General features: G+C 42.7%; 1 long non-coding RNA gene across 1 annotated transcript in view; it reads right to left on the bottom strand.

Annotated features, from left to right (window-relative positions):
• Positions 1-17,754, bottom strand: part of LOC124177227 — a 32,106-nt gene that overhangs the window by 2,142 nt on the left and 12,210 nt on the right. Inside the window, exons 3-4 of the long non-coding RNA XR_006869554.1 lie at positions 2,877-2,994; positions 315-676 (exon numbers count right to left, since the gene is read on the bottom strand). This is a non-coding gene — a long non-coding RNA (uncharacterized LOC124177227). The remainder of the gene's footprint in view (positions 1-314; positions 677-2,876; positions 2,995-17,754) is intronic.

Here is a 17,754-nt window from a genome sequence, read left to right as displayed (position 1 = left end):
TTCCTTTGTACATCGGTATAGTATGTTTCAAACGAATCTAGGTAACGGTAATTTCATCAACGATGCACGGATTGATCGTTTTCAACTACTCATTGTCAGTAATGCCTGGATGATATTGTCTTTCTTCCGATTCTTTACGTCTAATGTTTCTATAAATCTTAACAAATGATTGAAAAAATGTATATGAAATCAATAAAAATTCATGAGGTAAAAAAATTTACGAAGTATCAATGTTCCCATGTATTTCAAGCTCAAATAATCGAATTTTTTAGTGTCATAAAAAATCCGCCCAGTTAATAAAGAAATCTACATACCAGCTGATAGATGCCTTCAGGCATACGTGAGAAGTCTTACGGAACCCGGGGAAAAGGCAAAGAGCCAATGTAGTGGGAGGCCTTGCAGGACGGAAGATGGTACTGCAGCCGGAGATGCCGAGGATCGCTGATGCGTCGAAGATCACCGAGGTGACTTCCTCCTGGGAGAGGGTGCCATGCGCCCAGAATGCCCCTGAGCTGTTTCACATACCGCTCGTACAGGCGCGCGTAGTTGATCGAGGAGTTCTTTGAGGATATATAATAAAGTCTGTAGAGGCCACCGTAATAATATCCCTGAGATTTAAACCGGGGAAGAGACTGACGGATTAATCCCCCTCGGCTCTCCTTCGGAGGGAATGAATCTAAAAACACCACTTTAAATTTTACAACCTCATAAGCTCCTCATAAGCTAGTGCTGCTTCGAGTAAAGTCCATGCGAACGTCATGTTTATATGCAGCTTGTAGATCATAAGCGAGGTGATTTACCACGAGCGTCGTCCTCTTCGAAACTAGAACACGTGCTTTGCAACAACACTGATGGAAGCCACTTATTTCTGATAATTGGAACAGACGATCTTTGCTCAATGAATCGCGAACCCCCCATTTCACGACTCATCGAACATTGAGGGATCGTTTAACAATCGACGATTGTGCGTGAAATATTTTTCATTAATTTTAAATGACTATTATTCCCCCATAAAACGTCTACCCTTTAATTATAAACAGGGGTAAATTTGGGCTGGCTCGTTTAAGGGAATTTTTTTTTCCTTTGTCGTACTACATTTTACGAAATTTTTCAAACCTCCTTCTTGCTCTAAATTTTAATAATATGAAGTGACAATCGCTCAATCTTAAGTGAAACTATAAGACGTCAAAATTACGCATTGTAAATTCGCATCTGCGTGTAAGCCCGATGAAACTTCTGTTGTCATAAACATTTACAGAGTAACGACATAGAAAAATTCAAATAATTTAAATATTAGGTATATGTTTTACTGGAGTATTATAATAATCGATAGACGTTTGTCAGAATGTTTGTTTAAAAAAAAAATATATAATATCTAGAGTAAAACTGAATTATGGATACCGTGTGTAGCGGTTGATTTTGTTGTCATTCTCGTGTTCCAGCAATGAGCTATGGCTCGAATCCTGCAGTATTCATGAATGAATTTAATCACAGTTTCTCTCGGGCAACAAATCCAATTAGGCTTGAACGTCGGCAAAAAGATGAAACGATGCGTTGCGTAAAAGTTCAGTGAACGTATCGAAGTTCCCCGCCCATAAAAAAAAAAATCTTCGCAAATTGGTTGGAAGTATGTTAAATGTGATGAGCTATTCGTTATGAGAAATTTTGGCACGTCATGCATCTTGTGGAACTGAAAATACAAAGTAATTAAGTCAATTATGAATCGTCCCTTGAAGAACGTATACTCCAAATGTAACGATAATTAATTTGAAAACCGCACCTTCCGTATATGCCCGCCATTTGGCTCACCATAAAACAAGTGAACTTTTGTAAACAAACATACTTCTACTGGAAAGTTTCGTGGGAAAGAATTCAAGTCCTTAACATATAATACTGCATAACAGCCACACTTAGCATTGCGTAGTACGTTATGAAATATAATGTTGAATTGTATGGAACAGAAAGTAATACGATTACCGAACGTATGGAAAAAAATGGTTTCTTTGTACACGCACATCTTTTATCTCCTATGTTGGGACATAGAATAATAAAATCGAGCAGTGCTTTAAGAGTAGGAATGAATTACTAGACCACGTCAGATTCATCATTGCACTCATATCTCATTTGGAATGTTCCGAGTACTTGGCACACGATTTTTGTTAGAGCTCATCTCTAGCCGTGCTATTAACGGGAAATCCAATGAATTTGCATCGTAATCGCGTAGGATCCTTCCGTTTGAACAAATTTTCAGAATCCAGTCTTTTGGCAATTCATAATTGAGCAGAGATCAGAATAACCGTAGGATAAGTACCTCGCGTCTCATTGTTGACGCGAGTACGATACTCTGCTGCGAATCGGTTCAATTCATCATTCAATTACCAATAACGTACAGCCGATCTACATAATTCACTTTTGACTTGCATTGTTGATCGCTATACAACGGTGATAACGGGTATCTGAATAATGGGAATTTTTTCAACTCCTACAAGGATACGATTCCGTGCAAAAAATCCAATCAAAGAACAGTTTCGGTGTGTTGAAGGTAAAAAAATTTCCAGCCGGGAAATAAGCATACTTCGCAAATTTTAAACCGTGAAATCTTCTTCGCCGGCAGTGTACGCCTTGGCCATCGGTGGACATTACTTTTGCACGTGGGAGATGAGAGGAAGCCCTCCGGATCCGAGCGCAATTCCAAGAGCAGATCGCGTCGCCTAAAGAACCGGTTACCTACACTGCTCCGTGATCGTGGATTTTCTTACATCTAAAGGGATTTTCTGCCCTGTGCAATGGTACCGAGACACGGTAGAGGATAGCCAGATGCCTCGGTAGAGTAACCAGCAAAACAAACAGTCTAGCCAGTCCAACAAATTACTCACACTTAATCCTATACGTGGGGAGACGTCTTCATCCTCGTGAGTAGAATACTGGGAATGGAGCATCCCAGCCCCGGTGTTCCGTTGCCCAAGGTTTTTCAGCGTCGTTGTACGTCGCGATCTGCAATAATCACCCGCACGTCGTTATCTCGAGCAACACAGATTTTTTACAACGATTGCTGCCAATTTCTCTTGAAATTGACGAGATTCAAGAACGGACAGTCCGAGGTCTAATGGGGTGGATGTACCATCTGTGGCCACCCTTGTAATATTCTGTATTTGTTCACTCTGCTTTTAGTCTCTCCGATTACTTGATTCAAGAGTAAAATCTGACCTCCGGCAGGTTTTTAATGTTTGGTATACTCTATTGTTTGAAAATTAGCAATCACGTGGTGAATTTGAAACGAATATGCCCGCAGCTTGATCAAACGACGACCACGACTGGTTGTACTAAAGTGACGGAAACCGGTACATCTACTAAGCAATTCCCATAAAACGTTGGAGGTTTTTTTTCGTGATGTAGCGGCCTCGAGAGAATCGACTTCAATTATCTTGAACGAGATTTCAATCGTTAGCCATATAAAAATTGATCCGACGTAAGAGTTCCCAGCATCTGCAGCGCCGATGAAACTACATGCGCCTGAAGTTCATTAGGAATCGATAAAAATGATAATGATTCTGTCAAGATCGTAAAAATCGCCTCGAGCCATAATTGGATTGCTCCATGGGCTAATCTTTATTGTAATTCATCCTTGGAACGAGTACTTAGTACTTAGGCATCCGAGGCGTCATGGCATCTGCACATGCAGGCGTGATACATCATGACTTTGCCAACTCGTAGCGCCATTACTGAGGTTGCCACGTGTTCCACGCTTCCCTCTGCAAGTCGTCCGGCCCATTCTCACTTACACGTATCGGAATACCGAAGCGAGTTCGGTCGGATCTATATTCAATTCACAGGCAAGCGGGTATAATATGTCGGCTCAGGTACTCGAAGAAACACTATCGACACAGCCTGCACGCGCAAAAGGCCACCGCGCCGTGCGTTAAAGAATAACCTGGTCTCCCCCGAGGCATGAACAGCCGATATTGATATAACTTACAGGCACATTTAACAGAAAATTAATTACGATCACATCGCAGCCATGCAGTTACGCAATTAGCATATCAAAGTGAGAGTTAACCATTGCGGCGGAGAACGAGTCCTGATTCACGCGTTTCGGTGGCACCCGAGCAAACGGAACGCCGGAGTTCGCCGTGGCGCAAAGGTCACCAACCGGCCTCTTCTTCGCGGCAGCCATGCTAGGAGCCCCTGGGACGTGGGGCTAGGTCGTTGAAGAGCACACGCTTGTTACCTTGGCTAAGTGGGCGGCCGTTACCCCGTCTAAGTGCTCCATATCCCGCGTGGCGTGTACCGAACGAGATGATGTTTGATACAGACAGCGAAGCTACAATTTCATGCGAGGGTCAAGCATGCCACTTAACACAGCTACTACCCGAGTCGAACTCTCGCGAAACGAGCCATGGATGATTCGACGGTTGACTTGGACGTGCCGGGTGGAATTGGACCAAGAAGCGTCACATCCGTCCCGTAATAAGCGATCGTCCTTCAATTGTTGGAAAGGTCCGTGCCCCGGAAGGCCGCACTGTAAGCGATATTAAAGCACGTGAAACGTCGAAGTGCTGCTGTAAGAACGTGGCGCGTTTCTCACGCGGAAGCATCGCTGTCAACAATGAGTACGTGGCGAAACATTTTTCCATATAATCGGTATTTCGTAATTTAGCTGCGTCGTTGTTGTCTAATCGTGGGATTATCTTTGCGTGTGTATACAAGCCGAGCGAACGAAGGCCTCTTTGTCCATGGGATTTGCGGCTTATGCAAGACGCCTGCCCAATTATTGCGTCGCTTTATTACGAACGATAATTATCATTCGTTTCAAGTTTTCACGGTGCACAACATAACACAATTGTTCGAGTCGAGACTGGGTCACGCTTGCCCGGTAGAAACTGAAATATGAAAACAGGTGTCTCCCGTCCTCGTATTCGCTTACCTCGACACCAACGACCTCGTTGAAAATTGCCATGCAACGAGCCTCGGTGTCCCGACTTTTGTAGACGCATAAAAACAAGATAACTCTTCTGGTACAATTTGTCTCTCGTTGCAATCACGCTGCACACTTCCTAATCTTTCAAACGGACCGTTATTGAATAGGTTTCGCATGGCGCGTCGAGTAATGGGGTGAAAAAATGGCCTAGAGCAAAAACCAGGCGTGTGGGTTCTTCGAGGATACGTAATCACCGCACTCGCAGAACGGAATTTATTTTATCATAATTCATTCGTCTAGAATCTGCTCGGAATTCCGCCGCGTCTGACGCTCGACTCGGCCGTATAGATTATCCGGCGCAGCGTCACCCGACCATTTGTTAGGTCAGTTTCTTCAATTCCGAGGGCATTTGTCTGTCTCGGCTGAGAAATGTTCGAGTCTATTCACCGGAGACGCACTCAAGGTTGTGGTTACTCGATGCTTCGCGTGGCTCGGTACCTGCATCCACCTCGTACGCCGCATACTTGCGGTAAATTTCCTACGACTGGCAGTGATTGATCTGGTCAGGGTCGCTCCTGACACATTTGGTCTTCGTAACAGGCAAACGCATTATGCCGCCGACGCACGGAACTGCATCGCTTCGCCTATCGTCGTTGCATATTCGAATTAACTCCAACAAAAAATTTCGCTTTCTACTACCGACCTGCGATCTTTGATGTGCGATTTGGAACACAGTGGCCCCGTTTCAAATTTGGGAGTCTTAGATTGTACCGGTATGACGAGACGTTTACTATCGAAATATCCCGACTTCCGAACCGCTCATCTCGTTTATATGTTACAGGATTCATCTGCCGTTTTCAACGCTCTGGTTGTTCGTCCTTCGTTACATTACATGTGCATTGGGAAGCGATCGCATAGCTTTGGGAATGACTGCAGTGAACAGTGATCAGTTCGGTTTCGACTGTCCCTCAACGAAGTTACGTCAAAGAATGAAAATCGTCCCACCTGCTATCGATTGGATGACCAACTCCACGATTCTACCCGTGAAGTGAACACTGTAAGAAATTCCGAACGAACTAACCGCGTCACTTAGCGTCGATGCCTCGGCTGCAGAAGAAGAAAAGGAAGAGAAAGAAGAAGAAGAAGAAGATGATGAGGAAGAAGAAGAAGAGGGGAGGAAATGGAGAAAAATGCAGCGCATACGAATAGGACTGAGGAGAGAACAACGGGAAAAGCAATGGGGCATATACACGCCAGCTGAACAGCGATGGTTCGTAGGACTCGAGGCTTGAATAGTAGGCAGCAGGCTGCGGGTTATATGTTTATTTGCGGAGGATGGTTGCACGTGAGTTCTACGCCCGCAATGCCTTTCCGCAGCGCGGAGAGTCTCGCCCGCATCCCGGGGCCCCTTGGGCGGGGTGGATGCATTGTACAGTTAGGAAGACTGCGGAGGATAATGAGCAGAGCGTGTTGCCCTCTGGTCTTGAGTTTATGAGCCCTGCGTCTTGTCTTTGACACGTCACGCGCCGGGTTAATTTCACATTCCTCATCAACCGATGCCGTGCAAAATCTTGATTTTAATTGCGAGCCTGTCGCTATTCGTTCAGCCTCGAGACCTCTCGAGTCAAATTTCTTTTCCCGCATATTATTCTTGCTTAGACTGTTTTACTCCCAAGTTTTTTTTCCTCTCGTTATTTCACCAGTTTCGCACACATCGTACACGGGTGCGCACGCGAATCACTCGTGTTTGATTTAATCGAAGGTTAGCCCCGGGTATGTCAGTCTTCGGACGTGCGTGTCATTCGGAATACCTGCGGGGTTTAGGGATTCGGAGGAAAGCTCCAATTTCATAACACACTTTCGAAATATACGTGTCTCGACGTGTCTAGATCGTGGCTAACGATTGTGCCGCGGTAAATCTTGATCCCACTCTCAAATTTTGCTGACGAGCTACGAGTACGGACACATAGAAGTGCACGAATTTTGTCGTATTTTCACTCCACCATGCATGCAAATACGATCAACTTCAAAAAACGTTGTAATGCGAGGTACTAGCGAACATGTTGGAGTATTTACAGGAACCGTGACCATTGAACGAATTCGTTACAGTGATTCACTAAGAGTAAAAAGAGTTGTTATTTGTGAGAAGCATTATCCCAGACAATCTTGAACCCTTCCTATATGACTCAAAATCACAACTTTCAAAAACGCGTACGATATAAAAATTGCATCATCATTGTAAGAATAAAATTGAATAAAATGTGCGTAATTGATATAAATTAATAGCACGGATTAATTCGTATGGTACAATAAATAATTCAAACTACATTCTAAACTGTCTTGATGTATCGTTTATTAATACTGGCAAATCATTCAGAGATACACGGCTACTCGGCAAAGTAACTTCGTTGGAAAGTTGCGTGAGAAAGAATTCACGTCAATATAACATGCCACAACAGTCCCAGTTCGCATTACGCAGCCCGTTACGAAATGTACCATTGGATGATCGGAAACTGATGTAACTTTTCTAGCGAATGCTGAACAATATCTTTTCTTTAATTCTATGTTTTAATAATCCCGTAGTGATTCTCGATAGAATTATTCACCATTGAACATTCCCGTCTCCAAATTTTTTTTTCGTATAGGAAAAAATGACGTCTTTTTATCAGGATCAGTAGAGGAATACATTCGATATCATATCTGTGTGGTTTATTGCTCCCACAAGTTGGGCTGCAAGTGTGCGTGGCGTTTCCGATAAACCTCGGCTAATATAAAACCACTCTGAGTATCGTAAGACGTATAACCATCTCGATTTCTACATTGTTCCGTGCTTATCAACACGGAAAATTTAGAACTGCAGTCGATTCTTACCGGTGTGTATCGTGACATTGAATTGGAAATAAAATTGTTAACTTCTCAAAACCCGCAGCAATTCTCTTCCGGAAATCTTGATTCATTCCATCCATCAAAACCTGATTCACAGTCGGCATTCGTTCTCGAATGAGCAAATTGTTTCTGTTTTGATATACGACTATTTTTTAGCCAACAAATAAACACACCGTTGAACGCGATCGTTCGGAGTTTAAATTGTATTTTCGAACCACGCATTGCGATTGTATAAATTAGCCCGACGGCCGATCAGGCCGCGAGTTATATTCATTGCGAATCAAAATGCGACAGGGTCATATTCGACATCAGCCATATTTTACTAATGGTTTTATAAGTTTCGATAACTGATCATAACCATAAAACCCATTATTGTCGTGTTGCAGACCGATGAAATACCCCAAGGCGGTTAGGATTGATTTGCAAAAAAAAAATAAGGAAGCAAATAAAAGGACATACCGACGAACCCGAGTCGTTCTAAATACCACTTGCCAAGATTAAAATTTTCTGCAAAACTTCAGCACTTGGTTATTTCGGGATCTGATGAAAATATATATGAAGGGTAATTATAGCGTGTGTTATGAATTTCTATTCGCGTGGTAAAATCAGGAAATCACAGGGTCTTTCACCCGATGACGTAAATGGCGTAACCGAATATGGTTTGTCCGTTGAATTTATAATTAAAGCCGAAGCAATAAACCGTAGGTAAATAATCCCATTCGAGATATATGGTACACGATATCCTGGTTCTACAATTCATTCAGCGGGCTATGCGAGTGTGAAAGTGAGCTTAGAATTAGATAGCTGAGCACAGTTACTCCAAGTACGTTGAACGAATCCCAGTGCGATTACGCCTCTAATTAATTCGAATCCATACCACATCTCACGTGGACTCGGAAAAATATACGTACAACCGATGCATAGTCAGTATAAGAACAAGTTTCGTAAGTCAGAACAACGACCGACCCGAATATCAATTCATTTAACTTCTAATATGAAAACGGTCGATGGTTTTTCGCGGAATATCAGTCTGTTCGCATCGTAAGATTCAAACTGCGACATGTGTTTAGGAATTTTCTCCCCGAATATGGGCCAGTTGGGCTCATATTTATTGCACCTGATAATCGAGTTTCCGACCGAACACAACCCTTCGCCGTGCATCTCCGGGCCACTCTCTGCCCCCCGGCCCCGCCATCCTTCGGAGAAACCACTCAAAAGCCCGAAGGTTTATCGGATACCATAATCTCAGACAAAATTCAGCGAAAGGTGAATCGATCCCACTCAGCTCAGGCTGAACAGCGTGAGCAAGGTTTTCGCCCCCTCGCGTTCATATTTCAAGGCCAAGGGTTTCTACCACAGAGGTACCGGGGGTCATAACGATCAAAAGTCTACCGAGAGTCTGTAGGCTGTCAGACGGTCGCTGGCCCCGCAGAAAGGGAGAAAAAAAATGATTATACAGCCGCGGTAACCGCCTCGCTGCGTACATATATTACGACCACAGGACCCGGCCATCCTGCAGTCCTTTTAGCTCGGCAGTCCGCGCTGCTCCAAAAAGACAGGGTGGGTCGGAGAACACGAGATCCGCTTCACGGAGCAGGGACGTCGTGTTCGGGCAACCCTCGGGGATTTCCCGGCTCTTAAGGCTGACGCCGACTAGACCGCGGCGGACGGCGGCGGACGGCGGCGAAATTTTCGCTCATACATTTATCCATATAGGTGTTCACACTAGACGGCGGCGGACCGCGGCAATTTTTCGCGAGTTCCAGGTTGGGAATATTTCGGCGGTGCGCCGCGCATCGCCGCGCATCGCCGTCGTCTAGTGTGAACACCCGACCGATGCCGAAATTCATCCCAAGTATAAAAATAGGGAAACCTGCGTTACTTTGATGTAAATGGTTATGGTTTACAAGGATTCTTTTCATTCTCTCCGCTGTTCTTGCGAATAATAAATGCATTCATTTTTACATCTTAAATAAATCCTACGGATATTAAATAAATGTTACGTAAGTAATTACTTCATTTTTAAAGAAATTTAAGTAAACGTGAGTTTTAGAACAACAAGTTATGATCAACGGATTATTTTATGTAAAAAATTTATTTTTTTCTCATTGTTCGGGTATGATGCTGATTTCATGAAGACTGTTTTTTATTTTGCGTATTAATTTTTATGCATAAGAAATGAGAGAGTATATTTTGAGCTAAAATTTATTTCATTTTTACTATACATATATTATATGTATAATAGGGTGTTTCAAAATAAAAAAATTTACGATTCTCCAACGAGCCACACCCGAAATAGTTTAGGTAGAAACAAAAATTCTGGCGAAAGATGAGCATTGTCGGTTGATTTTTAATCCTTTTTTCCTTTTTATCGAATTTATGATGGACAATTGTTAGTAATTTTTTTTCGTGTTAAACACTTCTTCATCTGAGCTATCCATAATAAGTAATCAAGAAGTAGTGGCAAATATGCATGATTATTTATTGTGTGCCCATGACGACTGAGACAAATCGTGGTCATCAGATAATTGATAAATATCTCTTTTTCGTAGAAACAGTATCGGCGGGTGGTCACGCGACTATAGTGGGCGCATCTCACGGTAACTGCGCCGCGGTGCAGTGGGCGTCAGCCTTAACTTTTGAAATGTCCTACCATTTCCGAACACCTCCAACCATCCTATTTACCTATATTACTAGATTAGCTATTATATGAAAAGAGAAGAATTATTCACTTCGAAATGGGATTCTATTCGACGCGCGCTCGATGTATTCCATAACATTAGTATTCATAATTATTTCAACAACTTTTCATTTGCTCTCTCGATCTTGAATTTTCGTAGGCATATAACCAAAACGCTGTTCTAGCTAGTCGAGAGTGAAGTATCTACGTTGGGTAGAGAAGCAAAATTGTTTTTCGAAAAGTATTCGGATGGAAAAAAATTCAGAGTAACTGTAATACATCACGGATGCGCTAATTTTGAACGAGATGAAATGGATGCTTCGTATATGAGATAGTATTTAACGCTGCGTAGTGATTTAAAGACCTAAAAAGGTGATAGGAAGAGAAAGAATGAAGCTTCTTAACACTTCGAGTGTATTTTAACACACATTTGAAAGATACGAGCAAAATTTTTCATCATCCAACTGTCGCAGAACGGCAGCGTTGTCGGCTGACCCGTTAAGTAAAGGATATATCTTCAGTCAACGGCTGACCATCGAAGGGCCTGGCCGCTTGAGTCTGGAATCGGCAGGACAGATAAAGTGTGTATTTCTTGTATGAAATGTAAACACTATAATCATTATACATCATATCATATCATCATACATCATACATCATACATCGTACATCATACATCATACATCATACATCATCATACCTAGTATTACAGTTCGAAACCAAAGTTTGAATTTTCGGATGTTCGGAAAGTGACGTCACCAATCTAAAATCGGCTAGCCGAGTTCCTCAGTCTGGTAACAACCGCGCAGTAGAGCGGACGGTTGAGAGTCGCGCTCCGCAAACTTCGAGTACCGGGTTCTCAACCTCCCGGATCCCGCGCTTCGGGTCCGCTACGCGGTGAAACTCGACTTCCAGGATAAGCGCTCCGTGGCTCCTCGTTCATGTTTACAATAAATTATTTCAATTCGTTTTTCGCGCAATCCCAAATTCGGCAGCTGTCAGTCCGCTAATAAAATTTCTCGACTTCCAGGATAAGCGCTCCGTGGCTCCTCGTTCATGTTTACAATAAATTATTTCAATTCGTTTTTCGCGCAATCCCAAATTCGGTAGCTGTCAGTCCGCTAATAAAATTTCTCGACTTCCAGGATAAGCGCTCCGTGGCTCCTCGTTCATGTTTACAATAAATTATTTCAATTCGTTTTTCGCGCAATCCCAAATTCGGTAGCTGTCAGTCCGCTAATAAAATTTCTCGACTTCCAGGATAAGCGCTCCGTGGCTCCTCGTTCATGTTTACAATAAATTATTTCAATTCGTTTTTCGCGCAATCCCAAATTCGGCAGCTGTCAATCCGCTAATAAAATTTCTCGACTTCCAGGATAAGCGCTCCGTGGCTCCTCGTTCATGTTCACAATAAATTATTTCAATTCGTTTTTCGCGCAATCCCAAATTCGGCAGCTGTCAATCCGCTAATAAAATTTCTCGACTTCCAGGATAAGCGCTCCGTGGCTCCTCGTTCATGTTTACAATAAATTATTTCAATTCGTTTTTCGCGCAATCCCAAATTCGGTAGCTGTCAGTCCGCTAATAAAATTTCTCGACTTCCTGGATAAGCGCTCCGTGGCTCCTCGTTCATGTTTACAATAAATTATTTCAATTCGTTTTTCGCGCAAGCTGAAATTCAGTAGCTGTCAGTCCGCTAATAAAATATCTCGACTTCCTGGATAAGCGCTCCGTGGCTCCTCGTTCATGTTTACAATAAATGATTTCAATTCGTTTTTCGCGCACGCCCAAATTCAGTAGCTGTCGGTGCGCTAATAAAATTTCTCGACTTCCAGGATAAGCGCTCCGTGGCTCCTCGTTCATGTTCACAATAAATTATTTCAATTCGTTTTTCGCGCAATCCCAAATTCGGCAGCTGTCAGTCCGCTAATAAAATTTCTCGACTTCCAGGATAAGCGCTCCGTGGCTCCTGGTTCATGTTTACAATAAATTATTTCAATTCGTTTTTCGCGCACGCCCAAATTCAGTAGCTGTCGGTGCGCTAATAAAATTTCTCGACTTCCAGGATAAGCGCTCCGTGGCTCCTCGTTCATGTTTACAATAAATTATTTCAATTCGTTTTTCGCGCAATCCCAAATTCGGTAGCTGTCAGTCCGCTAATAAAATTTCTCGACTTCCTGGATAAGCGCTCCGTGGCTCCTCGTTCATGTTTACAATAAATTATTTCAATTCGTTTTTCGCGCAAGCTGAAATTCAGTAGCTGTCAGTCCGCTAATAAAATATCTCGACTTCCTGGATAAGCGCTCCGTGGCTCCTCGTTCATGTTTACAATAAATGATTTCAATTCGTTTTTCGCGCACGCCCAAATTCAGTAGCTGTCGGTGCGCTAATAAAATTTCTCGACTTCCTGGATAAGCGCTCCGTGGCTCCTCGTTCATGTTTACAATAAATTATTTCAATTCGTTTTTCGCGCAATCCCAAATTCGGTAGCTGTCAGTCCGCTAATAAAATTTCTCGACTTCCAGGATAAGCGCTCCGTGGCTCCTCGTTCATGTTTACAATAAATTATTTCAATTCGTTTTTCGCGCAATCCCAAATTCGGTAGCTGTCAGTCCGCTAATAAAATTTCTCGACTTCCAGGATAAGCGCTCCGTGGCTCCTCGTTCATGTTTACAATAAATTATTTCAATTCGTTTTTCGCGCAATCCCAAATTCGGTAGCTGTCAGTCCGCTAATAAAATTTCTCGACTTCCTGGATAAGCGCTCCGTGGCTCCTCGTTCATGTTTACAATAAATTATTTCAATTCGTTTTTCGCGCAAGCTGAAATTCAGTAGCTGTCAGTCCGCTAATAAAATATCTCGACTTCCTGGATAAGCGCTCCGTGGCTCCTCGTTCATGTTTACAATAAATGATTTCAATTCGTTTTTCGCGCACGCCCAAATTCAGTAGCTGTCGGTGCGCTAATAAAATTTCTCGACTTCCAGGATAAGCGCTCCGTGGCTCCTCGTTCATGTTCACAATAAATTATTTCAATTCGTTTTTCGCGCAATCCCAAATTCGGCAGCTGTCAATCCGCTAATAAAATTTCTCGACTTCCAGGATAAGCGCTCCGTGGCTCCTCGTTCATGTTTACAATAAATTATTTCAATTCGTTTTTCGCGCAATCCCAAATTCGGTAGCTGTCAGTCCGCTAATAAAATTTCTCGACTTCCTGGATAAGCGCTCCGTGGCTCCTCGTTCATGTTTACAATAAATTATTTCAATTCGTTTTTCGCGCAAGCTGAAATTCAGTAGCTGTCAGTCCGCTAATAAAATATCTCGACTTCCTGGATAAGCGCTCCGTGGCTCCTCGTTCATGTTTACAATAAATGATTTCAATTCGTTTTTCGCGCACGCCCAAATTCAGTAGCTGTCGGTGCGCTAATAAAATTTCTCGACTTCCAGGATAAGCGCTCCGTGGCTCCTCGTTCATGTTCACAATAAATTATTTCAATTCGTTTTTCGCGCAATCCCAAATTCGGCAGCTGTCAGTCCGCTAATAAAATTTCTCGACTTCCAGGATAAGCGCTCCGTGGCTCCTGGTTCATGTTTACAATAAGATATTTCAATTCGTTTTTCGCGCACGCCCAAATTCAGTAGCTGTCGGTGCGCTAATAAAATTTCTCGACTTCCAGGATAAGCGCTCCGTGGCTCCTCGTTCATGTTTACAATAAATTATTTCAATTCGTTTTTCGCGCAATCCCAAATTCGGTAGCTGTCAGTCCGCTAATAAAATTTCTCGACTTCCTGGATAAGCGCTCCGTGGCTCCTCGTTCATGTTTACAATAAATTATTTCAATTCGTTTTTCGCGCAAGCTGAAATTCAGTAGCTGTCAGTCCGCTAATAAAATATCTCGACTTCCTGGATAAGCGCTCCGTGGCTCCTCGTTCATGTTTACAATAAATGATTTCAATTCGTTTTTCGCGCACGCCCAAATTCAGTAGCTGTCGGTGCGCTAATAAAATTTCTCGACTTCCTGGATAAGCGCTCCGTGGCTCCTCGTTCATGTTTACAATAAATTATTTCAATTCGTTTTTCGCGCAAGCTGAAATTCAGTAGCTGTCAGTCCGCTAATAAAATATCTCGACTTCCTGGATAAGCGCTCCGTGGCTCCTCGTTCATGTTTACAATAAATTATTTCAATTCGTTTTTCGCGCAAGCTGAAATTCAGTAGCTGTCGGTGCGCTAATAAAATTTCTCGACTTCCAGGATAAGCGCTCCGTGGCTCCTCGTTCATGTTTACAATAAATTATTTCAATTCGTTTTTCGCGCAATCCCAAATTCGGCAGCTGTCAGTCCGCTAATAAAATTTCTCGACTTCCAGGATAAGCGCTCCGTGGCTCCTCGTTCATGTTTACAATAAATTATTTCAATTCGTTTTTCGCGCAATCCCAAATTCGGTAGCTGTCAGTCCGCTAATAAAATTTCTCGACTTCCTGGATAAGCGCTCCGTGGCTCCTCGTTCATGTTTACAATAAATTATTTCAATTCGTTTTTCGCGCAAGCTGAAATTCAGTAGCTGTCAGTCCGCTAATAAAATATCTCGACTTCCTGGATAAGCGCTCCGTGGCTCCTCGTTCATGTTCACAATAAATTATTTCAATTCGTTTTTCGCGCAATCCCAAATTCGGCAGCTGTCAGTCCGCTAATAAAATTTCTCGACTTCCAGGATAAGCGCTCCGTGGCTCCTGGTTCATGTTTACAATAAATTATTTCAATTCGTTTTTCGCGCACGCCCAAATTCAGTAGCTGTCGGTGCGCTAATAAAATTTCTCGACTTCCAGGATAAGCGCTCCGTGGCTCCTCGTTCATGTTTACAATAAATTATTTCAATTCGTTTTTCGCGCAATCCCAAATTCGGTAGCTGTCAGTCCGCTAATAAAATTTCTCGACTTCCTGGATAAGCGCTCCGTGGCTCCTCGTTCATGTTTACAATAAATTATTTCAATTCGTTTTTCGCGCAAGCTGAAATTCAGTAGCTGTCAGTCCGCTAATAAAATATCTCGACTTCCTGGATAAGCGCTCCGTGGCTCCTCGTTCATGTTTACAATAAATGATTTCAATTCGTTTTTCGCGCACGCCCAAATTCAGTAGCTGTCGGTGCGCTAATAAAATTTCTCGACTTCCTGGATAAGCGCTCCGTGGCTCCTCGTTCATGTTTACAATAAATTATTTCAATTCGTTTTTCGCGCAAGCTGAAATTCAGTAGCTGTCAGTCCGCTAATAAAATATCTCGACTTCCTGGATAAGCGCTCCGTGGCAACTCGTTCATGTTTACAATAAATTATTTCAATTCGTTTTTCGCGCAAGCTGAAATTCAGTAGCTGTCGGTGCGCTAATAAAATTTCTCGACTTCCAGGATAAGCGCTCCGTGGCTCCTCGTTCATGTTTACAATAAATTATTTCAATTCGTTTTTCGCGCAATCCCAAATTCGGCAGCTGTCAGTCCGCTAATAAAATTTCTCGACTTCCAGGATAAGCGCTCCGTGGCTCCTCGTTCATGTTTACAATAAATTATTTCAATTCGTTTTTCGCGCAATCCCAAATTCGGTAGCTGTCAGTCCGCTAATAAAATTTCTCGACTTCCTGGATAAGCGCTCCGTGGCTCCTCGTTCATGTTTACAATAAATTATTTCAATTCGTTTTTCGCGCAAGCTGAAATTCAGTAGCTGTCGGTGCGCTAATAAAATTTCTCGACTTCCAGGATAAGCGCTCCGTGGCTCCTCGTTCATGTTTACAATAAATGATTTCAATTCGTTTTTCGCGCACGCCCAAATTCAGTAGCTGTCGGTGCGCTAATAAAATTTCTCGACTTCCAGGATAAGCGCTCCGTGGCTCCTCGTTCATGTTTACAATAAATTATTTCTATTCGTTTTTCGCGCAATCCCAAATTCGGCAGCTGTCAGTCCGCTAATAAAATTTCTCGACTTCCAGGATAAGCGCTCCGTGGCTCCTGGTTCATGTTTACAATAAATTATTTCAATTCGTTTTTCGCGCACGCCCAAATTCAGTAGCTGTCGGTGCGCTAATAAAATTTCTCGACTTCCAGGATAAGCGCTCCGTGGCTCCTCGTTCATGTTTACAATAAATTATTTCAATTCGTTTTTCGCGCAATCCCAAATTCGGTAGCTGTCAGTCCGCTAATAAAATTTCTCCACTTCCTGGATAAGCGCTCCGTGGCTCCTCGTTCATGTTTACAATAAATTATTTCAATTCGTTTTTCGCGCACGCCCAAATTCAGTAGCTGTCGGTGCGCTAATAAAATTTCTCGACTTCCTGGATAAGCGCTCCGTGGCTCCTCGTTCATGTTTACAATAAATTATTTCAATTCGTTTTTCGCGCAATCCCAAATTCGGTAGCTGTCAGTCCGCTAATAAAATTTCTCCACTTCCTGGATAAGCGCTCCGTGGCTCCTCGTTCATGTTTACAATAAATTATTTCAATTCGTTTTTCGCGCAAGCTGAAATTCAGTAGCTGTCAGTCCGCTAATAAAATATCTCGACTTCCTGGATAAGCGCTCCGTGGCTCCTCGTTCATGTTTACAATAAATGATTTCAATTCGTTTTTCGCGCAATCCCAAATTCGGCAGCTGTCAGTCCGCTAATAAAATTTCTCGACTTCCAGGATAAGCGCTCCGTGGCTCCTGGTTCATGTTTACAATAAATTATTTCAATTCGTTTTTCGCGCACGCCCAAATTCAGTAGCTGTCGGTGCGCTAATAAAATTTCTCGACTTCCAGGATAAGCGCTCCGTGGCTCCTGGTTCATGTTTACAATAAATTATTTCAATTCGTTTTTCGCGCAATCCCAAATTCGGTAGCTGTCAGTCCGCTAATAAAATTTCTCGACTTCCAGGATAAGCGCTCCGTGGCAACTCGTTCATGTTTACAATAAATTATTTCAATTCGTTTTTCGCGCAAGCTGAAATTCAGTAGCTGTCAGTCCGCTAATAAAATTTCTCGACTTCCAGGATAAGCGCTCCGTGGCTCCTGGTTCATGTTTACAATAAATTATTTCAATTCGTTTTTCGCGCAAGCTGAAATTCAGTAGCTGTCAGTCCGCTAATAAAATATCTCGACTTCCAGGATAAGCGCTCCGTGGCTCCTGGTTCATGTTTACAATAAATTATTTCAATTCGTTTTTCGCGCAAGCTGAAATTCAGTAGCTGTCAGTCCGCTAATAAAATATCTCGACTTCCAGGATAAGCGCTCCGTGGCAACTCGTTCATGTTTA

The sequence above is a fragment of the Neodiprion fabricii genome, chromosome 3, assembly GCF_021155785.1.
Source record: "Neodiprion fabricii isolate iyNeoFabr1 chromosome 3, iyNeoFabr1.1, whole genome shotgun sequence".
NCBI lineage: Eukaryota > Metazoa > Arthropoda > Insecta > Hymenoptera > Diprionidae > Neodiprion > Neodiprion fabricii.
This window is presented reverse-complemented; position numbering and strand designations above follow the sequence as displayed.